This window comes from Ursus americanus, chromosome X (genome assembly GCF_024610735.1).
Source record: "Ursus americanus isolate L20-20 chromosome X, mUrsAme1.1.p, whole genome shotgun sequence".
Taxonomy (NCBI): domain Eukaryota; kingdom Metazoa; phylum Chordata; class Mammalia; order Carnivora; family Ursidae; genus Ursus; species Ursus americanus.
Genome location: NC_142164.1, coordinates 110,376,666 through 110,403,669, shown reverse-complemented (window position 1 = coordinate 110,403,669; position 27,004 = coordinate 110,376,666). Strand labels below are relative to the sequence as shown.

General features: G+C 38.1%; 1 long non-coding RNA gene across 1 annotated transcript in view; it reads right to left on the bottom strand.

The window, feature by feature from the left end:
* LOC123796559 (uncharacterized) overlaps positions 1–27,004 on the bottom strand; it is a 268,080-nt gene that overhangs the window by 50,656 nt on the left and 190,420 nt on the right. The window contains exon 3 of the long non-coding RNA XR_006780776.2: positions 7,583–7,701. This is a non-coding gene — a long non-coding RNA (uncharacterized LOC123796559). The remainder of the gene's footprint in view (positions 1–7,582; positions 7,702–27,004) is intronic.

The following is a 27,004-nucleotide window of genomic DNA, read 5'->3' as shown; positions in this document are numbered from 1 at the left end:
TGAGATTGTTGGCTTAATTACAATAACATGTCTTTAGGGGCACCTGGATGGCTCAGTCGTTAAGTTAGTGTCTGCCTTTGGCTCAGGACGTGATCCCGGGGTCTTGGGATGGAGCCCTGCATCGGACTCCCTGCTCCGCTGGGAGCCTGCTTCTTCCTCTCCCACTCCCCCTGCTTGTGTTCCCTCTCTCGCTGGCTGTCTCTGTCAAATAAATAAATAAAACCTTTAAAAAGCAAAACAATAACATGTCTTTAGAGTTACCAGCGTTTAGTATAGAGATGGATGGAGGGATGAGTAAAAGAGGTGATGGGGATTAAAGAGTACACTTAACCATGAGGATCACTGAGTAATGTATAGAATTGTTGAATCACTATATTTATTGTACACCTGAAATTAATGTCACACTGTATGTTAACTATACTGGAATTAAAATAAAAAACTTAATAAAAAAAACTTATTCTACCTGTGTTTGCTGAAAGTCATGTAAGTTCATGTTATCTCTGTTGCAAAATTTATCAGAAAAAAAAACAACTTAGAATAATAGTTGACTTTGTCTAATGCCTCAAAGTTTTGTGGGTCATCTAAACAAAATTGTTAAGAACAAGTCAATTAAATAGATGTATATAAGATAAAAAGGTTTGTAGGTAAATCTTAAAATAACTTCAAAATCTTTGGTAACGTGAAACTTTAAAGTTTTACTACATTAAATGATGAGTTAAGTTAAATTTATTGAATATACAGATCATTGCCAAATAAGGTAAAATAATGAAACAGTAAGTACTGAACACAGATTTATCTACTTTTGTCTTGTTATGGAAAAACTGAAGATAAACTTGGTTCTGTTAGTAAACATGTTTTGTGCTTTATTGAAAGACTGTACTATGAAAAAACACATTTCTAGAAATCATGAAATGTATTAATAAATTTGCCAATCTAAAGAATACTAGTATAACAGTTCTCAATTGCTTAGTACTTAGTTTTCATTAGAAACTAGGTTTCTAATGGTTAAGAATTCTAATAAATGTAATTAAAGCAGGTCTTTCACCACTTTGGTTAGGTTTATTACTAGGTATCTTATTTTTGGTGCAATTGTAAATGGGGTTGTTTTCTTAATTTCTCTTTCTGCTACTTCATTATTGGTGTATAGAAATGCAATGGATTTCTGTACGTTGATTGTGTATCCTGCAACTTTACCGGATTTATCAGTTCTGGCAGCTTTTTTGGTGGAGTCTTTCTGGTTTTCTATATATAGTATCATGTCATCTGCAAATAATGAAAGTTTTACTTCTTCCTTACTGATTCAGATTGCTTTTATTTCTTTTCGTTGTCTGACTGCTGTGGCTAGGACTTCCAGTACTGTGTTGAATAAAAATGGTGAGAGTGGACATCCTTGTCCTGTTCCTGCCCTTAGGGGAAGCGTTCTCAGTTTTTCTCCATTAAGGGTGATGTTAACTGTAGATTTTTTGTAGATGGCCTTTATTATATTGAGGTATGTTTCCTCTAAACCAACTTTTTTGAGGGTTTTTACCATGAATGGATGTTGTACTTTGTAAATTGCCTTTTCTGCACCTATTCAAATAATAATATGGTTCTTACCCTTTCTCTTATGGATGTGATATATCATGTTGATTGATTTGCGATTACTGAACCAACCACCCTTGCATCTCAGGAAATCTTACTTGATTGTGGTGTATGATATTTTTAATGTACTGTTGGATTCTGTTTGGTAGTATTTTGTTGAGGATTTTTGCATCTATGTTCATCAGAGATACTGGTTTTCCCTTGTAAGTTACTGTCTTCGTTTGTCTTTGCTGCTTTGAAATTTTTTTATCACCATTTTGCCAATTCAATTACAATATGTCTTGGTGTTGGTCTGCTTTTGTTGATTTTGTTGGGAGTTTCTGTGCCTCCTAGACCTGGATGTCTGTTTCCTTCCCCAGATTGGGGAAATTTTCAGCTATTATTTCTTCAAATAAATTTTTTTGCCCCGTTTTCTCTCTCTTCTTCTGGGACTCCTATAATATGAATGTTATGCTTGATGGAGTCATTGAGTTCCCTAAGTTTATTCTCCTTTTACATAAATCTTTTTTCTCTTTTGTTCAGCTTGATTCCTTTCCATTACTGTCTTCTAGGTCACTAATTCATTCCTCTGCTTCTTCCATCCTGCTGTTCATTCCATCAAATGTGTTTCTCATTTTGTTTTTTGCACCCTTTATCTCTACTGTTATTCATTATCTCTGTGTTAAGGTACTCATTCACGTCTTCCACTTTTTTCTCAAGCCCAGTGACTATCCTTATGATCATTACTTTAAATTCTCCATCAGGCATGTTACTTATATCTGTTTTGCTTAGATCTCTGGCCATGGCCTCATTCTGTTCTTTCATTTGGGGTAAATCTCTTTGTCTTCTCATTTTGTCTAAGTCCTCTGTGCCTGATTCTTTGTGTTAGGAAAGTCAGCTATGTCTCCTGTTCTTAAGGGTAACTGCCTTATAAAGAAGAGGTCCTGTAGTGGACTGTCATGTGGTGTCCCCTGTTCGCCAGGGCCTGGTGCTTCTGGGGGTGTCTCCAGTGTGTGCTGTGGGTGCTCTGCCGTTGTGTTCTGGCCATTTTATCCTTTAGGCCAGTCATCTTCACAGTCTATCTTTGCCTGTTGTGGACAGAGTTTGGTCCCTGGCCTGAATATGGCACATTTTAACTAGGTGTGCTCTGGTCTGTTTGCAAAATGAGACCTGTCACCACTGTTGCCAGAACGGAGGCTCTGCAAAACTCCCAGGTTGAGAGAGATGCTGTTGGCGGGGGTGGGGGCTGGTCTCCTGGGGCAGGGAACCTTCAGTGCTGGGACTGAGGCAAATGTGACTGGGAAGGGTGGTTCCACTGGGGCTCGGGGGGCGGGGCTTGATATAAGCAGGTTAGGTAGTGAGTGTGGCTGCAGCACTGGTTCCTACAGGTGGCCCTGTGCTTATGCTGAGGGCCCTGGCCAGCGCCATTGCCCCTGTTCCCCGAGGGGTCTCTCCATGAATGCTGCCTGTCTGGGACACACTCCAAGATGAGCAAATAACCTTCCCACTGTGTGCCTCAGGTGCTCTTTAGATCGCTGTTTCTATGCTGTATGTCTGTGGGTTATCTGCCTGTCTTCTCTCTGAGAGCAGGCAATGTACTCTGGGCTCTATCCCAGCCAAGCCCGCTGATCTTTAAAATTCTAGGCTTTAAGTCCTGCTGGTTATCAGGAGTCACGAAACTCAACCCCTCTTACCTTCCAACCCAAATGCTACAGGGAATCGTTTTCTGCATGTGCTCCCCCGTGTGCTCGTCTGTCAGTCATCTTTCTCTGCAACTGTGGCTCTCTCTCCACCACATCAGCCGTGATCCACTTCTCTCCCAAGCCACATCTCTGCACTTCCTACATTCTTCAATGTGGCCTCTTCTCTACCTTTAACTGTGGAGTTTGTTCTTCCAGTCTTCAGGTCAATTTCTGGGGCATTTAGGATTATTTGATAGTTACCTAGTTGTATTTGGGGGACGAGGCAAGTCTAGTGTTCTCCTACTCTGCTGCCATCTTCCTGTACTCTGTTACCTTTTGAGCACAACCTAACTTAGGTGCTCCAGAGAGCTCCTGGAACATTTCAAAGATTTTGGGAGAAGTTAAACTAATTAGACTTAGTTGCTGCATTAAGTTACATGAGAAGTTCTGTCAAATAGCTGGTACTAAACCTTGTTAGATTATATTTATGTAGATATGTTATTAAAATAAGTGTTCTAAAAATTATGCAAAAATCCTAGATCTGATGTCCTGGCATGTTATTATCTTAAAGCGTTGTGTGTCACATAAATAACAAAATTTCCTCATCAACTGCATTGTAATGAACTTTAATCAGCTCTTTGACAGTTACTGTTTTACTCTGATGCTATTGCCAATGTGTCATCTTCACTGAGACTCAGAAAAAATTCTGAGGGCAAGTTTTTGATAAACTTAAATTATAAAATTGAACTAGGTAAGAATTTCTGAACTAGTAAAAACTAGATTCAAGTAGAACAAAAATCAGTAAGATGGGACTGAATGAACCGAGGAGAATAATTAGAATTTTTATGACTTTTTGTTTGAAACATTGCTGACTCTTTAAAATGTTTCATTTTTCCAAATTTAAGGAAACTTCTTCTCTTAAGCTGACTTACAGCAATTTGTTAAAATACACCTTTGTGAACAAATTGAAACATTGATCTTTTTCTCCCTAACTGATCCTACCAAACTTCAGAAATTCAGTATATATTCTTTTTTTTTTAAGATTTTATTTATTTATTTGAGAGAGACACAGAGATAATGAAAGAGAGTACAAGCTGGGAGGAGAGGAAGAGGCAGGCTCCCCACTGAGCAGGGAGCAGGCCGTGAGGTTCCATCCCAGGACCCTGGGACCATGACCTGAGCCAAAGGCAGATGCTTAGCCAACTGAGCCACCCAGGTGCCCCAATTCAGTGAGTATTCTTATATTTTCATGTCAATATATTTATTTGTATAAGTTCAATAAGAATCTGTTCTCCTTATGACATGACACAATTGGAAACATTGGTTATGTTACAGGGCTTTGACTGGAATGTCATATCTGAGAAAGACGTGCATAGACTCAGATATGACCAGACAGCTTTACAGAACTAAGGTTGATTTTTATGGAGCCAATAAAGTCCCTTGGAAATCTCAGCCTGATACCTTGCTTACAGAGTTCCCAGCAGCCTTACCAGGTGAGTAAGGAAGGTCACTTTCTGGCAGGTGCAGGAACCCCAGGATATTCTGGGGACCTCGAGAAGAGAGAAATTCACCCAAATCTATTGAATCTAATATTTACTCAGTGGGTTAGTAAAACATTTCTCTCTGTAATCACCCTCCTTTCTAAAGATAGCCAAATTAATACTAATCTGTTTGCAAAAAGAAGTCTAGTTTCAAAAAAACTTGGTCTCATCATTTATATAAGTGCAGCAAGACTAGCAGTTCACCATACAGGCTCTTTAAAACCTGCTTTGCTGGAACTCTTACAAGGAATCTCCAGATTGAACTTTTAATAGCCTCTCGAGGCCAAAAGCCAAGCCAAACAGCTGCCATCAGACTTGGCCTGCAACACCTGTTCATTATAAATTGGACTAGATCCTGAGTTCTTCTGGTTTCCTCCAGTGTCTGGCTATAACTCTCCAAACTAATGTTGTTGATTTTTCTCCCTCCTTTCTGAGTTGGATTCATTTGAGAACTAAAACTTCCCTTTTCCTAAAGCCTTGCAAACTAAATATGAATGACTTGATATAAACTTCAGAGAAATCATCACAATAGCTCATGTGTAGACAATCTTCATGCCTGTTGTCCTACAAGCCACTCAAAGATCACCAGGGACACTCAAAATACAAACCAGGAAGCTCTGTCAGACTGCCACTGCCTGCTGTCATTCTCTCTGAAGATGTTCGGAGCTTAACATCTAGAAATCTTCTCCACTAGGTATCCTCAGAACTCAAAAATCGGTTTATAATTTGATCCAATCATTAACCATTGCTTTTCTTTTGTTTCCTTAAACAACAGGCATTTCTTTCTTTGTTTGTTTTTTAAGATTCTTTATTTCTAAGTCATCTCTACACCCAAGATGGGGCTTGCACTCACAACCCCGAGTTCAAAGAGTTGCATACTCCACCAACCAAGCCAGCCAGGCACCCCAAACAAGAGGCATTTCTAATACTGGGTTACTTGAACCATAGGCCTAACTTTGAGAACACAGCTGTATCACCACCTCCTGAAATGAGTTTAACTGAACTTACCTATCTCCAGGACTGGTTCAACAAGATGAAACAATCTACCCACTCAACTTTCAATGTGCAAAACTTCAGGGAAGTTTCAGAGGAGAAAACTGTAGGGGCCAAGGGCAGGCTGACCCAATATGGGCCACTCTGACACGAACATTGTTTTGAGTTAAAAGCAAACAAACTGCAGAAGATTCAGGAAAAGCTCTTTACCTCCCCCTCAACTGTGTGCCTGTACCAGGAATAACTCTATAAACAGATTCCTCTTTACCTGAGAAACTTATCTGTATAATAGGGCAACCTTTGTTTTCCAAACCTCTTTTCTCATCTTCCTGCTAATGGTCTTTCTCTCTTTTGGATCCTCAGACCCCTAGCCCTCTCCTTAGCTCATATAAACTTCATGTTTTCTCATGGTCTTTGGAATTTCATTGTCTGTGTGGATTCCCCATGTGTATGCTATTAAGTTAGATTTTCTCCTGTTAATCTGTCTCATGTCAATTTGATTCTTTGTCCAGCTAGAAGGACCTTGAAGGGCAGAAGGTTTTTCTTCCCAACCAAAACATAGGAATAAATTTTTAGGACGTTAGATTAGACAGTGGTGTCTTAGATATGACACCAAAAGTATAAGCAACAGAAGAAAAAATAGATACATTGGATTTCCTCAAAATTAAAAACTTTTATTCTTCAAAGAATGAAGAAAGTAAAAAGACAACACACAGAATAGGAAAAATACTTCCAAATCATATATCTAATAAGTGACCTGTATCCAGAATATACAGGTGACTGTTAATGGGTACAGTGTTTCTTTTGGGGGTGATAAAGATAGTCTAAAATTAGATCGTTGTGATGGTTACATAATGATGTCAATATGCTAAAAACCACTTATACTTTAAAAATGTGAATTTTATGATGGGTAAGTTATATTTCACTAAAGCTGTTATTTTAAAAAATGGAAGCAGGTTTTCTTCCCTATCTTTCTAGGTGCCCAGAGCCAGTTTGTCCAAATACTTATGATCACCCCTTCTCAGAGATTCCAAGGTGAAGATGCAGATATCTTTATTCCCAAAATTCCTACAGAGGGACCTATTCTTTGTCCCTTAATTTGTTGCTAAAATCAGCTACCTTCACTGAAAAGATGCCAGATATCTTAAAGCTATGATATTTGTGCATCTAAAATGAGAGTTACTATTGTTTGTTTTTCCCCCCCTTTTCAAAATTCAATGCCAAAGGCAGGCATCTGTAACATTTGTTTGCTCTGTTCCTATGTCCCGGTGGCAGAAAGGTAGATAAGGATTGGCTGGAATTGGCTGTCCCATGCCAGCTCCTTTCAAGATGTCTCACAGAGTGCCTGCGCTGGGACAAAAGAGACAAGGTCTGGATCCAACACCACCCTCCCCAGTCAAGTCACTCCTGGGGCTCTGTGAGGTCACTGGAACCCAGGGCAGAAGAGAAACAAACAAACCAAAAACACACAAAAAAAACTGTAGTAATTAAATTAATTGCGTATTCCAGAAATCTTTGTAATTGGCAATTTTATAAAATAAGGCATTTCCTCTTTCCTGCCAGAGTAATGGTTCAGAGAACAAAACTCAAAAGCCAACTTTTTCTTAGCTCTGTGTTTCCTGGCTCCCCAGCTTCACTCTGTGTTTATGGAATGACTTGAGTATTAGTTTAAAAATTCATCACCAAGCAAACAGAATAATATACCCACTTCACAGATTCAGAGAGCTGGATAGATCAGGTCATTCTGCTTCTCCAAAGATTTGTTTTGATAAATGCAAATACCCAAAGGAGATAGATAGACCTTACCTTTGCTGAATCGATTGTTGTTAATTCAAACTTTGGGAAAGAAAGCCTTTCAATGATTAGGTTCGCAATGCTGCAAGACTTGGAATAGCAACTTCTTGAAGATTCTTATTCCCCACAACCTGTAGGAAAGAAATAGAATGGTTAATATAACAGGATCGTTAAATGTGAGGGTTTTGATTAGGCAGACCTGGGTTTGAATCCTTGATCCACCACTTACTAGCTGACTAACATTAATCTCTCTGTGTATAATCCCTAATTTACAAGGTTGTTCTAAGAATTGAAAATGACATGAACAGATGCACAACTTAACTAGTCATCAAGGAATGGAAAGACAAGACTGAAAGGAGATTCCATTTTATACCCAGATGAATGCAAAAAATAGAAAACCTGACAATACCAACTGTTGAAAAAGAGGGGAACAATGGATCTCCTATGTAACATATCTCTCATACATTATATATTGGTCTAAGTACTTTGTTCAACTTTATGATAGGTTTTATTATTTTACATTCTCAAACTCCATGAACTAGAAATTCCACTCCTAGATGTATACCCAAAGGAAACTTGCACATGGTTGTCCAAAAATATGGACAAAATGTTTATTTAGCAGCACTGTTCAAAGTAAGTGCAAGAAAATTGAAACAACCCAAATGTCCTTGACAAAAGAATGGGTAAACTAATTATGGTATATTCATATAATGGAATATTAAACAGAAGTGAAAATGATTGAACCACAGCTGTTTGCAACAATATGTTGGGGGAAAGTAAAGTACAACATCCTATCACAAAGTCCACTGCAAGTCCGAAAAAAAGCAGACATTGTTAAAGCCTATAACATATATGTTATGAAACAAAACAAAACAAAATGACAAGGAAGCAATAAACATAGAATTAATACAGTAACTACCTTGGAGAGGCAGGATGGGAGAGGGGCAGAACACACAGAGTAGAAGGGTTATTAGCATTATAAATGAAGGTTTTGTGGTGGCACTCTTTCAGTAAAATAACACAAAATTACAAACATACAATGTTCCTGGCCACTCCAGTGTTCCCTAACATGAGGGGGTAGTGTGATGGAGAGGAGGTCAGAATGGCAAGAGTGGTCTTAACTGATTCTATTTGAAACCTCTTTTGCAGCGTTTACAAATACCTATGACTGTGCCAACATGTTTCTCAGGCACTGGTAAAGATGTGGAAGAAGCCTCAGCGAGTTAGGATCCCTAAAGCTTAAGCTTCACAGGCTTCATGGTAAATGCACCACTGCTTGAATAAGGAGGTTAAATGTAAAGGGCATTAGACAGGTCAAGTCTTCGTGCTACAACTACAGCTGTGTGTCATCAGGCAGGTCACTTACCCTCTCTGGACCTTAGCTTCCTTCTTTGTGAAATAAATAGATAAGCTAGATGATACAATACTTTCAAACTCAAACATTCTGCAACTTTATTAGTGAAGATCTGCAGAACCATTTAATAGATACAAACAATATGAGCTGTGTGTCATTAATAGAATGTTCTTACAATGGGTTGTAAGTTAAAACTCCATCATAACCTGTGTAGCCTGCTACAGTAGAATTTATCTCGAGGAGGTTAGTGGTAACTCGAAAGAGAGTTCTTTGGCACAGAATTTTTATTCCCTCAGGACCTAAATATTTTAAATACAACATTATGAAAGTAGAAGGCCATTAATGAGACAGAAAAAAAGTAAGTTATATATGAAAAGAGGGGACAAAATTAAAGTTAACCCCAACTAACATGACTTGTTTTTTTTTTTAAGTCAAGACATTACAATGTATAATTGAAGGAACTAAAAAAAGGCTTCCATAAGAATGAAGGATAACAAACACAGACAAAACTTAATCACTTTTCTTTTAATTCCAGATACAGAAATGTGACTTCTTTTATACCTCAGACCAGAGAACATTATCACCATGGGGTGGTACACAGTCACTTTCTTCTTTCATTTTATCTTCTTTTTCTTTCATCACCAATCACCAGTCCTGTGGCTCCATTTCCATTCTTTTTTTTTTTTAAGATTTTATTGATTTATTTGTCAGAGAGAGAGAGAAAGAGAGCATAGGCAGGGAGAGCAGGAGGCCGAGCAGACAGAAGGAGAAGCAGGCTCTCCGCTGAGTGAGGAACCCGATGTGGGGCTCCATCCCAGAACCCTGGGATCATGACCTGAGCCAAAGGCAGCCACTTAACTGACTGAGCCACCCAGGTGTCCCTCCATTTCCATTCCAACCAGAAGCCCACTTGAATGTGTTTGTTATATCTCCTTTGACATATATGCATTTTTGCCAACCACCAAATATATGTGTTTACATTTTTACATTGGCATTGTTTTGTAGATCTCTTCTGTTTCTTTTTCTTTTACTTGAGAGTGTATTTTTAAGATCTTCCCACAATGCAATTGCTTCTAATTCCTGAATAGTATGCATTTTATATATCCATTCCCCCAATGATGGACTGCCAGTTTGCCTCCAACTGAGCAGGTTTTGCCAGATACCATTGCAGAACTGTGTGATGGTGTGTCTAAATCCTATACAAAGGAGTGGGATTGCCAGCTCATAAGGAATGTGCATAACTTCACTTAGGACACCACTTTTTTTGCCAAAATAGCTGCACCACTCTACACCCCTGCTGGCCATGCAGACGTTTTTCTATTTCCTCACCTCTTTACAAACACTTGGTACTTTTGACCGTTTGGTTTTGTTATGTTTTGTTTTGGCAATAAAATGAGAATAAGGTACATTGCTGTTTTACCTTGCATTTTTCTGATTGCCAGAGAGCTGAACAACTTTTCTTCTTTACTCATTTAGAATTCTGTTTCTGTGACTTGCCTTGTCGTATAATTTCTCCATCTTTCTAGTTCCCCTTTTTCTTGCTTATTTGGATGATTTCCTTGTATATTGAGATATTAGTCATTTGACTCTAGTTTTTGATGTTGCAAAAATCTCCCATTAAGCCATTCACTTATTAATTTTATACGTGATGTCTTTCATTCCAAAAAGTCATAGTGTTGATGTAAACAAATAACATCTGTCAACTAGACAATTAATTTTTTTTAAATTGAAATACTGGGGTGCCTGCGTGACTCAGTCTGTTAAGCATCTGCCTTCAGCTCAGGTCATGGTCCCAGAGTCTTGGGATCAAGCCCTGCTCAGCGGGGAGTCTGCTTCTCCCTCTGCCCCTCACCCCACTCTTGTGCTCTCTCACTCTTTCTCTCTCTCTCAAATAAATAAATAAAATCTTTAAAAAATATATATTGAAATACCCATTTACTAGTAGAAAATCACATGTAAAGTGTGTGATGTTGATATTTGCAAAGTGAAGTTCAACCCATGTTTCCTTAAATCAGTTTTGAGCTACCTTCAGGTTTCTGTGAAAATCAAACACCGTGTCTAAATGCAAACACCACTCTAAAGCACAATGAGTGAAATAACCATATATTCAGGTCATATGACTATGACAAAAGAGCAGGATTCTGTTTAAGAATGATGTTAAGGGGCACCTGGGTGGCTGAGTCGGTTAAGTGTCTGCCTTCGGCTCACGCCGTGATCTCAGCGTCCTGGGATCGAGCCCTGCATCAGGCTCCCCACTCAGCAGGGAGCCTGCTTCTCCCTCTCCCTCTGCCGTTCCCCCTGCTTGTGCTCTCTCATTCTCCCTCTGTCAAATAAATACATAAAAACTTAAAAAAAAAGAATGATGTTAAGCTCTCTTTTATTTTATTTTATTTTTTAAGTATGGCATGGAGCCCAACGCAGGGCTTGAACTCACGACCCTGCGATCAAGACCTGAGCTGAGATCAAGAGTCCAATGCTTAACTGACTGAGCCACCCAGGTGCCCCAAGCTCTCTTTTAAAAAGCTTTTATTAATTTGTACATGTTTAATTTGTATGTATATTTTATACACAATGTTTGTTTCATATTATATAATAATAAAAATAGATGTGATTTTTTGTAGGTATTTAATAGATCTTTATCAGAGCAAAGAAATCCTTTTTTTGTCTCTGTCTATGGTTTCTGGGGGATTTTTATTGTTATTATAATCTTAGGTTTCTCTTCTAGCAATGCTTTTGAATTAAATTCCATTTTATATATTGCTATTACTACCCAAGTTTTAATTTGATTAATAATAATCTGATGTATTTTCTTCTGGATCTTTATTTTACACTTTTATGTGTGGTTTTGTTTTAGGAGTTTCTTTTATTTTTATTAATTAATTTTTTAGATTTTTATTTATTTATTCATGAGAGACAGAGAAAGGCAGAGGCAGAAGGAGGAGCAGACTCCCTGAGGAGCAGGGAGCCCAATGTGGGCTCCATCCCAGGACCCCAGGATCATGACCTGAGCTGAAGGCAGATGCTTAATCAACTGAGCCACCCAGATGCCCCAAGGAGTTTCGTTTATAAATTAAAGGTAGCAGATTTTGGTTTTCTTTTTAATCTAGTGTAATAGTCCATGTCCTTTACAGGGTGAATTTAATTCCTTTAAATATATTTTTATTATTTTGTATTTGGACTTATCTTTTTATATTTTTTAGAGGTTATCCATCCACTTTTTAAAACATATTTAAGTATAAAATTTTCTAAGTGGTAGTTACTCAGTTTTACTTATCCTCCTTTCAAAGACAAAGATTTTAGTGTGCTCTCACCATGCATTGGACAGCCCTGTCATTTTACTGTTGTTTTGAGATTTAGTTTCACTCTTGTTATAAAAAATTATTACTTTTTAGTCATTAATAAAACTTACTGACAGATTTTATTAATTTATTTGTTCATTGTTATTTCACACATCTTAAGCATTCCCTCTGCATTCACATCTCTTCTTGCCAAAGTATATACTTAAATATTTCTTTCAGTAAGGGCTTGTGAGTCATAAATTCAGCTTTTGTAAATGTGAAAATATCTTTATTTTCCCTTCCTTTTGAATAAGAATTTATACACACATAAATTTCTAGCTTCAATATATTACACCATTGAATTCTTACAAGTATTGTTGCTAATGAGAAGTCTTCTCTTTTTCTAATTGTTCTGTTAAGCGGTCTATTTTATTTAGTAGCTTTTAAGATATTTCGTCTTTATCCTTGCTGCTCTTCATTCCCATTACAATGTGTCTAAAGGTAGGTATAGGGGCGCCTGGGTGGCTTAGTCGTTAAGCGTCTGCCTTTGGCTTAGGGCGTGATCCCGGCGTTATGGGATCGAGCCCCACATCAGGCTCCTCCACTATGAGCCTGCTTCTTCCTCTCCCACTCCCTCTGCTTGTGTTCCCTCTCTAGCTGGCTGTTTCTCTCTCTGTCAAATAAATAAATAAAATCTTTAAAAATAAATAAATAAATACATACATACATAAAGGTAGGTATAATTTTAATTATCCTTCTCAGTCTCAAAGTGAACTTTGTTCTGCAGACTTAATTTTTTTTTCAATTATGGAAAGATTTCATCAATATTTCCTTAAGTATTGCTGCTTCAAATCCACCCTCTTTTTTTTTCTAATGGAACTTATATTATGCTTACGTCATTCTCAGTCTTTTCCATTATCACTGTTCTTTTATTTTTGGTATCAGTATCTGTGTGCTATATGCTGGATGAATTATTCAAGAGTGCTTTCCAATTCACAGATTCTCTATTCAGATGTGTCTACATTTCATTTTATCTTATCTATTGAAGATCCTTCCTGTCCTATCTTTAATTCCAATAACTTTATTTTTCATTCTAAGTTTTCTATTTGGTTCCTTTACTATCTACCTACTCTTATTCTTTTAAGTCTGCTTTGTTTTATAATTTCCTGTTCACTTTATGAAAGTTTGTTTTTTTAACATATCATCTTAGGCATACTTATGAGCAAGTCTCTTATAAGCTGATCCATTAGTTGATCTTGTGTGAATTCGTGTTTTGATCGATGATTTTGTCAACTCTCTTAGCATATGAGATATTCACTTTCTTTGTAACTTTAGTTTCCAAGATCATTTTGAGACTTGGAGAGGGAATCCTCGTTCTCTCTTCTTGCTGCTTTCCAGCAGGTTTTTTAGTACTTCTGCCTTTGGATAGAAAATCAGGAGTCATTTGGAGGTTCCAGGTCTCAGTCTTGTGATAATTATCAGGAGTATCTCAGATCCACTCAGATCCAGCCTGTGGACATCTTGGTTCCATTCTGGTGTGAAGGCTGCTTTTCTTCTCTCTCTCTTCACAGGCCCACCGATGAACTGCAGCCAATAAACCACAGCCCCAGGAGGCAGTGATGAACAGCAGACAGCTGACCTGTACAGCTGCCATTGGCCTTTTACTACTTTTTCTCCTGCCTCTCTAGGCAAATAGAGGAGACAATACTTGGCACCTATTTCTAAAGGTGGCTGAACTCTGCGCTCCTCCACTGCCTGAGTAATGTTTAGCATGTACAGCAGTACTTCAATAAAGACAGAGAAGCAGACAGTCCATCCAGATGGGGAACTTTAGGAGTCAGTCTTCTAAAGATCATGAGGGAATTTTATTTGAAAATGAATCTAACTGATTTTATGTTGGGCTATTTAGCCACAAATGACATAGAAAGATTTCAACCATAACTGCTTTTCTTTGGGGGATTATATCAAGGACTAAATAAATGAACCTACTTTAAAGAATGCCAGAACATAAGAAAATATCCCAAGGACCCCCCCCCCCCAAAAAAAGGGGACCAGAGCAGAGGAAGTAGGGGGGAAGGGCACAGAGAGAAAGAGAGAGAAAGAATCTAGGAGAGGGAATCTAGAGAGAAGCGTATAGAAAAACAAGGTAGAGAGAGAGATGAGGCAGGACTGGGGGGGTGGGGGGTTGAAAGAACCAAAGGGAGAAAGAAGACAAACAGTCAGTGAAAGAGACAAAGGTAGACATAAAAGGAAAAAGTTTGCAAAAAATATACTGTGAATACATTGAAAGGCTTCACTTGTCTCACTTTTTAAAAAGAAAACATGGCCACAACCACATGAGTCCATGTACCCTACTTGCTTGCTTAGTCTGTTGAAGGGATAAACCAGAAAAGAGGAAGTAGTAATAATGACTAATCTTCCTATCAGTGGAATGACCCCTTCCAAGCCTGAGGCTGCTCTACACTAGCTGTTGCCTGGCACAGACAAGGAGCACTCCTACCGCCTCTGGTCACTTCGTACAGCCAGGCTGATTTGATAGTCTCTTCAATAACCCATTCATCCACAGCCTTATATTAGTTTTCATCCTGAGTAACACTAATTGCCCTTCGGCTGAGAGCATGTGTGAGGCATTGATTGATGACATTTGTACAATTTTCCACTAAAGCAGCAACCGCATGTGTCTCGGCTGACGCACACATCCCTCCCCACATGGCAGGTGGAGTTATTCCAGGACCAGTGACTGCAGGGAAACTGAGCCCTTATCAGCAAACTAGTTAGTTGCGTTAATAGAATGAACCACAAGAGATTAACCCCATCCTAATGACTGATCTTCCCCCTTTGAAACAGCATGGTCAGCGATCAGCATGAGAGCAAATATTTGCTTTTCTCTGGGAGTGCTCCCATTTATCCAATCCTGTCTTTGCTTGGGTTTCCCCAGAAGCAGAATCTGAGAGAAGGATGTGAGAGCAAGTAGTTTATTTGGGAGCTGCAGATAACACTAGGAGAGTGGGGAAATGTAAAGAGAGAGGGAGAAGGCAACCAATAAAGGATGTAATATTAAGCCAGCTTCCACTGTAGGCAACTAGAGCTTCATCCTACAGGGAAACTCTAGAAGATGGTGCAAACCCATGCCTTAGGCTGTTTAACTGAAGGAGCAAGGGAGCTGGGCTATTTACCCAGTAATTCCTGTCAGACATTGGCTGCTCCTGCAAAGTATTCTTTCCCGGAAATTCTAGCCTATCCTACATATGAGCAGAGTGGCCTTCCATTTTAAGAAATGTAGACATTGGCAGTTGAAAGTTAGCTGGAGTAGACTAACTGGTCAGGTTTGAGGGATGCGTGGAGCTCCTACAACACTTGCGTAAAAGCCTTAGTGGAGACATTGAGACTTGCTTCATTTAATGAGTTCATCTGAGAAAAGCTTTCCATGTCTAAAGTTCATAACATGGGCTCATTTTATAAGTAGTTTAGCAGCCTTCATTTGTGGTGCACCTGAATTAATCCCAGTATTTAGGTTTGGCTTCAACTCTTTACTTGCTATATAACTAACCAGGCAAAAACATTTAACCTCTCCGAATCTGTTTTGTTTTTCTTTCCAACTGTCAAGTGGAAATAATAATACCTGACTTCCCTCACAGGAATGAAATGAAACTCAAAATCAAAATATGATAATATATGCCAGGAGTCAACAAACTTTTCCTACAAAGGGTCAGACGGTAGACATCTTAGGCTTTACGGATCATGTGGTCTCTTCTGTAACTACTCATCTCTGTTGTTGTAGCAGGAAAACAGTCTAGACAATAAGTAAACAAATGATCATGGCTGGATTCCTATAAAACTTTATTTACAAAAACAAGTGGTGGGCCAGATCTGACCTCTCAGTCCGTGAGCTCTGGTTTGCCAACCTCTTACATGTAAGAAAGGCCTTTGCACACTTCCAGTATTATTTATCCCTCACTCAATCAGTCACTCAAGTTCACCAACCCTGTCTTCCTGGAGGTGGAATTCATGCTTTCCTTCTTCATGAAGCACAAGTTTACTGTGAGCACCTCTTCTGTGAAAGGCTTTATACTGGCCCTGGGGATTCAATGCTAATCAGGCAGGCACTGACCACGCCCAACACCTGGAAAGGGAATCCTAACCCTGTTCTCCCACCAACCTGCACCACTACAGAGTCATTCCTTTTGAACAACAAGTGACAACTGCCGCTGAAACTCTCTTAATGACTGTGAGTTGGGGACAGAGGCAGCATCACTAAAGAAGTTAAAACTTCTGAGTACCACACTTGCAATGGCTGCTTTCAAGGTCCTGGAAGGGGCCCTAGCAATGATTCATATTGACATATATATTCATCAAATTCACAAATGCAAGCTATTTGAATCACAATTGGTTTTAAGGCCACTGTTTTTCCACTCCGAAGTCCTCCATTACACTTCCCCTGTGTTAGGTGGTTTTTCTAATCTTCTCCTTTGCAAAAGCACAGTAAACTAATCAACAGCCATTTTAAGCTACTTTTAATGAAAAACATTATCACTGTTTGGACTTTGAAGTTATGACCTATTGGGACTTCTTTAAAAGTGTCCCTCTTTTAAGAGGCAATAATTAACAATCGATAAATAACTATTCACTGTGGCTCTTTGGTGCCCCTAGGGCCAGAGCACTGTTGGGGAGAGCATGATTACTTCTGGTCCAAGAACTAGTGAGAAAATGTAAAACGACAAGAAATGCTGTCAAATTCTTTAAGGAAGCAAACTACCTATGCTTAGGAGAACAGCTTGGGAAAATCCAAGTAAAATTTATCATCACTAAGATTTAGAAACTTACACGGTCAGTTTCAGCACCTGGGCCTTGTAATTCGATAGCATGTACCCATCTAAGTACCACTATCTATGAAAAACCACATGTATGCAAGTGTTTATCTGTGGGTGGATATGGACACACATGTATTTGAGTGTATATGTACACATGCAACTACATAAGTATATATGACATCTGTGTAAAACTCTCCCAAAACAAAATTTAAATATGAGAACTAGGTAATATTGTGTTTCCAAATACACACTAATAATTTAAAAAATGACTACCTTTTATTGAAAGCTGACCGTGTGCCCAGCACTACGCAAGCCCTCTAAATACACAAAACTCTACAGTTACTGTCTCCATTATAATGATGAAGGAACTAAAACACAAAACGTTAAGAAACTTCCCCAAGATCAACTTGTAAGTGATGCGGCAAGAATTTAAAATCAGGTATTTCTGAATCCCGAACCTGATTTTTAATTACTACATAATTAGTGTAAATGTAAGTGTAAATGCCCTGGCAAAAAGACAATGTCTTGGCAAAACTACCTAGAGCCTTGAAAATACAGCTGTTCACCAAGAGTCTCTAGGAAATTAGCACTTGTATTTCTGAGCTGGGTTAAGGGTTCAGGTACAAATCACATTTTCTCCTGGTGTAAATGATAGGGAGGGGTTCCAAGACTCAATCTAATCCTGCCTTTCTCTAACACTTTTTTCCTTTATGGCAGTGGTCTATTTGTCCTTCTCCAGCTTCTGTGAGCCTCAACTCCGACAACAGTGTCTATGCTCTCAGACCCATTAAAGGTTGGCACCTGACGCTTCTTCCCTGGGCATCTTTAGAATAGACACATAGGCTATACAAGGTTTCTATATGAGGTAGACAAGTTTTATTTGTTTCTGTTTCTAGTAGCAAAGAGATCAGGCTAAAAATAATTGAGATGCGAGAAATTTCATTAAGTGGCACAAATTTGACTTTGGGTACTGACTTATATGCAGATAATACACAAGATGTGATTTTTCTTGGTATTCATGTTGTCTTAGTAATTCCACTCGATTTCTTTATACTTCTGTTAATATCCATCAGCTAAAGACCACTAGGAACATACCTACAGTCAAACAAAGTTGGCTTTATTGACCTACCACAATGAGAGTGAGTGTACATGATGGGGAACCCTAGGGCATCTCAATAGGAGGGTGTTAAAAAGGATTTATTATAGTATTTGGTTGTAGTAGGTGATTTAGAAGAAAGTTCAGTAAGTAGGACTTTATTCTGGGTTAGGCTGTCAGGAATTGGGTATACTTCTATGATTGGGTATCTTAACAAATCTTATCTAAAGGAGGGAAGACTAGCATTAGGCTAAAGCTGTAATTGATAAAGGAGCAATGGTCACTTATATGAGCCAAGATAAAAGGATGTTTGATCATTTTTGTGGTTTAAACAATATTCATGTTTTTTTGTCTGTGTTTGGGCATGATTAAAGAGTAGTCTTAGTTTTTCTTTTGATCCATCATGGTTTCAGAGTGGGCTTGTTTTGTGATATTGCTAATGTTCAAGAGGAAAGCACTGTGGCCAAGCTGTGAGTGACAGCCTAGCTGCTAGTGACACCAAGGATTAGCCGACAGTTCCAAGCCAACTTCTGGCCATTAGGGATACTTTACTCTTTCTCAGTGTTCCTATCTTTAAGTTAATATTTCTGAGTTTCACTGTTCGGAAGAATAATTCTCCATGACCACTTCCCCTGCATGTAGACCACATCGGGAAAGAAAATATCTCAAACATGCTAACAATGGGCCTTAGGCTTTCTAAAAGATCTTTCCACATAGCAGAGGAAAACGGAGATACCACATTTTCCTTTTCTTAGTTTCCTATTTCCTCATAACATGGAAATAATTCCATCTGTAGTTGTATCTAGAACAGACCAAGAGATGATGCACCAAAGCCCATGATCTAATTAAAGTAGATTAAGGAAGGGGAAGTAAGCATCAACGTGAGCTGAAACCTGAAATGTAACAGTTCAAAGGTCACACAAAGGTCATACAAAGGCACACACTAACAGTGATCAATAAGGAAAGGGTAGGTTAATCTGTGTCATAGTGGTGATTGTAGCTAAGTGGTAAGGGAGGATGCAGAAGACTACTTAAAACTGTTCTCAGAATTCTGGCTTTGGAAGCCCTTTTTAACTTGCCTCTCCCTTGGATAGAAAAGGGGACCTTCCTCCTTCCTTTTATCTTGAGCTCTGCCCCTTCTCCAGTCCTTTACCCTCTTGACTATCACCTCTTGCCCATACCTTTATCTCCCCAGTAGTCACACTAACTGGTTTCCTATGAGCCATAAGCTTCCAAATGACCTTCTGTGCTGGAGGATAAAGCATCTGACAAAGACAAACATGGCTTATGTTTTCTAGGCTGCTAATAATAACAGTTGCCATCTTGATACTCTCAAATAGAAACCGAAGCTGCCTGCCAAAAGGACTTGGGTTTGTGTTTCAGATAATACAGTTTTTCTCCCTGCATTGTTCTTATTCTCTGTAGTGTTTTCCCTGCATGAAAAATATTCACTAGAACTGTAAGTTGTTTGCTTATTCTGATTTCTACTACCCTATATTAATATGCAAGTTCTACAACTTCATATAAATCAAATGATGTGGTGCAGTATGTGCTCTTTGTGTTTGGTATCTTTCACTTATGTTTATGAGACTCATTCATGTTATTACTTGTATCAGAAGTTTATTACTATTTTTTTTATTGCTGAGTAGTATTCTGTTGTATTAATTTACCACAATTTGCTTATTTAGTCTGTTGATAGATATGAGTCATTTTTAATTTGGACCTATTATAGATAAAGTTGTTCTAAACATTCTTGTACAAGGCTTTCTGTGATCTGTTCTCATTTCTCTTAAGTAAATACCTAGAAATAGAAATTTGGGGTCATATGGTGGGTGAATGTTTAACTGTATAAGAAACAGACAACTGGATTTCCAAAGTGATTTTATTTTACACTCCCACAAGCAATGAGACTTCTAGTTGCTCCATATCCTCACCAACATTTTATATTGTTAGTCTTTTAAATTTTAGCCATTTTAGTGGGTTTTATAGCACTTTAAAGTGTTCTGATTATCTATATCAATAAGAATGCTGGATTCAATTCTTACAGATTTTTTGCTTCTATTTTTCAATTCTTATCTTTTGTGAATGAAGCAGGAAAAGTTCAAATGTTTTCTTTACAATGGTACAAAACACACAACTATAATAGAAAAGATTGATAAATTGGACTTAAGTAAAATTAATAAGTTCTATTTATCAAAAGACACCTTTAAGACAATAAAAAGGCAAGCCACAGGTAGAGAAAAAATTTCACATATACAAAAACATTAATCATGCCCAGAATACATAAAGAGCACCTACAAATCAATACAAAAAGATATATGACTAAATTTAGAAATGGGCAAAAGATCTGAACAGACATTTTACAAAGAGAATATTCAAATAGCCCATTAGCTCATGAAAAGATGCACAATTTCTTTAATCCTTAGGAAGAGGGAAACTTAAACCACAATAAGATATTATTATACACTAAATAGAATGGCTGAAATTAAAAAGACCGATAATACCATGTGTTGACAAGGATGCAGAACAATTGAACTTTTCATATACATTACTGGTGGGAATGTAAATGGTAAAGCCACTTTGAAACATGGACAGTATCTACTTAAGCTTAACATGCATCTACTATATGAGCCAGCAATTCAACTCCTAGGTAAAGTACAAGAAAAATGAGTGCATATGTGTTCCAAAGATGTGCAAACTTGTTCATAGTAACCTTATTCATAATAGTCCAAACTGAAAACAACTTAAATGCCTATCAATAGGATAAAAAAATATATAAATTGTAGTATATTCATATAATAGAATACTATACAACAGTAAAAAGAAAACGAACTACAACAACATGCAATGACACAGATGGCTCTTACAGACTTAATGATGAGTGAAAGAAGCCAAACCCAAAACAGTACATACTGTATAATTTCCTTTATATGAATTGTATGCACAGGCAAAGCTCACTGCTACTAGTGGCTGGCAGAATACTGATTATCTCTGGGGAGAGAATATTGACTGGGAAGGAGCATAAGGCAGGCTTCCAGGTGCTGGGAATGTTCTATATCTTGACCTGGGTCATAAAATTCACCAAGTTGTACACTTGTGATTGGGGAACTTTACTGAATCTATGCTATGCTTCAGTATTTTTAAATCTAGCAAAGATTAAAATAGACATACTTGAGAACTCAAAATCAAGTAGCCAGGAATTAGTCCCTTAAAAATACCTAACTTTTAGAATGCTTGTGTTATCATTCCCCCTCAAAATACTAATTATTTATTTGTTTCCTAAGTTGAGATGGAAAATATCCTGAATGAAAGCTATCTAGTTTGTAAACCATTGCCCAGAGATCCGGTTCTTGGGATCTTTTCAAGATGGCCTATTAGCTCTGATATGTCATGACCTCATTTGGAAGGATTAGAAAGTCCTTAAATGCCATTAACATCCCAATATTAGATTATAGCCCCCCAAATTAACTCATATTTCTCTGGCCACTTGGTTTCACCAATATAAATTTGGAGCAAATTACATTATAAACCGTGCTTATGAGCTGTAACCACAATACTGAGATGCCAAACCAGCGAGAAAATGGCAACCTACTCAAGCATCCTGGTTTGTAGCAGCATGATTTGATGGTCATCTAGGTTTACAAGTCTGTTTATGTGTCGGGGGCGGGGGTGGTGTTTCCATAGTCTGGCCTGAGGCAGTATGCTTTCCTTTTATAATCAGTGTTTCGCAATTTTAAAAATACTTCAGTTTCTGTTGTCCGAGGTCCAAACAGGAGCAAAAACAATCTTCAAAACTTTACTCAGTTTTTTTTTTTAGATATCGCTGCCTGCACTTACCCTACATTACATTAATATTAATATAAAAGATATACACACTGATTTGGGGGTGGGGCAATAGCGGGAAGAGGCAGGAACAAAATCTTACTAGAGTAGCAAAAAGCCTTTTGGAGAGACTAAAATGCCAACGAGAGGATTATGACTTATAAATTACAGTAATACTCATATTTAGACACTCAACCACAGTATCAACATGAGACTGTGAATAAGTTTTATTTTTCCATAGAGGAAAGGCTAAAGGCAAGATAAATTCCACATGGATAATGAAATTTCAAAATCACTTTTGTAAAATGTAAATTTTCCTTCTCTTGTCACTAAGGCAGCTAATTCTGCTAGGATTAGAGTGTTCACTTAAGTTTACCATGTAAATTCTTCCTCTGGAGTGAATGTGGTACTAAGTAAAGCAGCTTTCACACATGATCAATAAGCTCATATTTGTGCAGAATAACATAAGGTCTAGTGATGAGATATTCACTAGCTAGGAACAAATTTTCCATCTGAGAAATATGTTCCCCTTTGACTCCTGACAGCACTTTCTTGGGATGCCTGACCAGAGAACACAGTATTGGTGTGTTTGGTTGGGGTGCAAGAGTTAAAAAGTGAATTGTCTCCCATGGGAATCACATCCATATCCTAGGCTTTCCAAATTGGATCGCCAACCATGCACAGAAAGACTCAATTCCGGTGACTCCGTTGTGGACATGCTAAGTGAGCCCTCTTTGTATCTGATGTGATGCACAGAAGCAAGGCTACCATTAAGTAAGAGAGAAACGTGGATTTCATCAACTTCTGATTATAAAGGCTGGACTAAACATTTTTTTCCCCAAAAATGTCCAAAGGTGGAGGATTTTGTGGGGAAAAAAAAAACCAAACCTGTATCACAGTACCCCTCATAACATCCCTCAAAGCCACAAAAGAAAAATGTCAACTAGTTGAGGGAGGACTCCTTTGGCTGGCCATCACTATTTACTTTGAAATGAGTAAGTCTGATTTTATTTCATGTTTTGCTTTTAGTAGATTTTAGATTTTTGAATTCATTATTTTGGTGATTTGGTGATGGGTTTTCAAGTGATATATGAAGGAAGGCTCACTTGAGGATCTGGAGTATAGTGACACCTGTTACAGAATGTCAAACACTGTGGCTTTTTAAAGTTTTTAATGAAATTTATTTCTGCTACACACTGTTAAGCTTACAAGTACGGGAGTTCATATTAACCATCTGGGCTACCCAAAGGGAACATTTTGTCAGAAGGGAACGTGACACTAAAGTATAAAGCAGACATATACTTCAGTCCACAGTCTTAAAGGTACATGAACTATCACTTCTTTATTATTATTATTATTATATTTTGTACTTCAACTTAATTTCTGAATCCAAATTCCCATTCCAACAGGCTAATGGATTGTTAAGACTCTGTACTTCCTCACCTTCTCCATAATATATTAAGTTTCTTGTGTCTTAGAACAAAATATTGACTGGAGGCAGGGGGTGAGGAGGACTTAGAATGACCATCTGATCTCCAGTTATGGTCCATGAAGTCTCCTGTTGAGACATCCCCTATCTCTAACAGCATTACCATTGGGACAGGGACATAGTTTTCTACCTTCATCTGTATGATGCACCACTGAGCCAATCAGCTTTGGGGTCTTGCCAACAGAACAGCCAGGAAGCAGTCTGTAGATCCAAGCTGATCCAAGATCCTTGGGTTATCTTTCTCATTCCATTTCCCAACCCCAGGGAAATTAATTTCTAGTCCAGGAGGGAGGAAAACCTCTCTTTCTTCTGCTTTTCTGAAATTCTGAATATACCTGAAAACTCACAGTAACTCCTTTTTACCTCATCTGATAACCCTCTAGGATAGCCTAAGGAGACCCTAGAGACTTAAGCTCTTGGAGAATTGAAGTCAGAAAAGTGTGAGCTACTTCTGTTTTGCAACCCTTTCTATTTACCTCCATCAAAGAAATGAACACACAGCTGCCTATTTGATTGAATAGGGAAGAGAAAAATGGAAATTAAAAAGAAAAAATTTATAAGTTAATATGTGGAAATAGCATCCATCCAAAATTACATGGATCTACTTTTTTTTCTGGTGCATTTGCAAGCATGAAGAGGGTAGGAAACATATCAAATCTTTCATACTTTTTATCTACAGAGTTAGATCCGTACCTAGGATATAACAGGGAGTCAATGAATAAGTGAAAGGATCAACAAATGGGGATGCCTGAGTGGCTCAGTTGGTTAAGCGTCTGCCTTTGGCTCAGGCCATGATCCCAGGGTCCTGGGATCCAGTCCCAGATCGGGCTCCTTGCTCAGCGGGGAGCCTGCGTCTCCCTCTGCCTGCTCTGCCTGCCACTCCCCCTGCTTGTGCTCTCTCACTCTCTTCCTCTTTGACAAATAAATAAATAAAAACTTAAAATAAGAGAGAAAGGATCAACAAATGAATGAATGAACCAAGAAATAAATAATGTTTCATCAGCTCAATTTCCTAGTTAGCCTATCTGTACCACAGGGCAAGTTCACTGTATCATCTCTGCTGTTCTGTGACCTTATCCTAAACCTTACAGGAGTCTTCTAACTATTACCAAATTAATCTTTTTGTACCAAGATTTGTGAGCGTCATAAAAGAAACTAGGACATTCCTTGTTGCCCCCAAGGAGCCTCTTGTGTAGAGACAGGACTTATATCTATATACCATTAGGAAGCAGTACAAGGCAAGGATGAAAGAAGTATTCTATCTGTTATGGGAGCATCAGACATGAGATCACTTGCAGACTACAGTAGATGGTAGACACTACAAGAAAACAAGAGGTCTTGAGGTGGACCACAAATGTCTTTGGCAGGTGGAAAGGAAAAGAGAGAAAAAGCATGAATAAAGATGAGAATAAAGATGAGAAGCATGGCATATTTGGGAGCAAGGAGTCTAGGCTGTCTTGAGAGAAAGATGGGCTAAAAGCAATAGGATATGCTAGACTAGCTTAAGTAGCAGAAGGATATATTTGAATGTGATGGAAGAACCATAGTAGAACTTTGGACATTTGATCAGTGGATACCCATAACTACCACAGTGGGAGGTGCTGTGAAATCTAAGTCCCACATATTTGAGGGATAAAGGAGAACTTTGGATTAAAAAAATTATTTCTCATTTCCCTTGTTATATCTGAGCTCCATAATGGGTTCTACCCCCAAACTGAAAAGATACTCAATAATACCTTGTTAACTGATTAAGGCATAAAGGTTTTTAAATCTGGAATGAGGAAACATCCACTCAAGTTGCAGCTCTGCCACTAACGGGCTATGACTTCACCAAGTCACTTAGCTTTTCTTGAACTCAGTTTTCTCAACCATAAAATGAGGAGACTAGATTTAAATATACTCAATTCTCTTTGGGCTCCAAAAGCATGTAAGTGATTATCAGTCCAACTAAAGAACCAAGTTGCAAAAGATTTTCTGGAAGAAATTAAACCTGAGAGGATTTTAAAAGGAAAATAAATATCAACAAAGATGAAAAAAGGATCAATGAATCTTCATTTAATTACAAGAGTAACATTAATGAAATTACATTGTAGGATAGAATTTCTATTTTAAACAGAAGTAGAGAAATGTAAAAACATATTGATTCCTAACTGAGGATGGGACTTTTGTTCATTGAGGTATTCTCCATTCTCATTCCAGAGTAAATATGCTCTCAGTGATCTGGATTTTCTGCTGTGACTTCCTTTTTTTTTTTTTTTTAAGATTTTTATTTATTTGAGAGAGAGAGAGAGCATGCATGAGAAAGGGGGAGGGGCAGAGAAAGAGGGAGAAGCAGACTCCCTGCTGACCAGGGAGCCCAACACAGGACCTGATCCCAGGACTCTGGGATCATGACCTGAGCTAAAGGCAGACACCTAACTGACTGAGCCACCCAGGCACCCCTGTGACTTCCATTTTAAGTTGGGAAGGAATTTATCAAAAGTTTCAATTTTGCTGAAATCAATTGAAAAGTTTAAAATCAATTGAAAGTCTCGATTGCTGAAATCAATTGAAACCTTCTCATAAGAGATAGTTCAGATAATTCTCTGCCCAGTATACTTTCGGTGGGGGGGGGCAGGAAGGGTGGAAATGTCATAGTTTCCAAAATTTATCAAAAGAACAAATCACTCAAGACACTGAGCTAATTTTTCTTGTTCAGATTCCCATCTTACTGTAGAGTCTAGGGCACAGATAATGTATTTGTACTCCTCCCTAGATTTTTTTTTTTTTATCTCATTGTGTACTATTTTTTCTTTTATCCATAAGAAAAGGGAAAAAAGCTAAAATGGAAGTGGAAGCATTTTGGATCCACCAGAGATAATCCTTGGATTTGTTCCTCCACATATAAGGTGTTCAAAACACCAGAGGATTGGTGTACAATCACTTACAGTGAGACTGTCTTGACCTTCTATGCCTTCCAGGTAGCTTGTCATGAAAATATGATCTGGAACCATATGATTGTCTTTCTCAGGAATTTACACTGGAAGATATGGAATGCATCAATTCTTGAAAGGGTGCATATAGGAAACATCAGAAAGTAGGATCCAGGTCATGAGGGATCATGGCAAATTAAATAGTGAGAAAATAAAATAGTGAGTAAGTAAAAGATATATGTTGAGGGAAAGACAGAAGACAGAGGAGAATGGAATAGACCCTCAGAGCAATGTAAAAATGCCATGACAAGGGCTCCTCAGAGAGTGTAAAAGAAGTGAATTTTCAGTATCACCTGTCCCCTCCCACTTTAGTTCAGACCACCTGGGTCCTAACTACAAATGATCACTTTCTTTGCAGTAACTTGAGGAAGACCCTACTCCTTGAAGCCAAAAAGCTTAACCAACACAATAAAAAATATTCAATGCCCTATACTTATATCCAACAAATCAATCCCAGAAGTAGGATATACTTATATTAATATCTTGTGAACATAACTGACAACTCAGTCCAACCCCTACATTTTACAAATGAGGAAACTAAGGGCCAAACAGCAAAATAAGGTGGTCATTGTCACACTGCTAACTACTGTCACTTGACTGAAATCTAAGTCT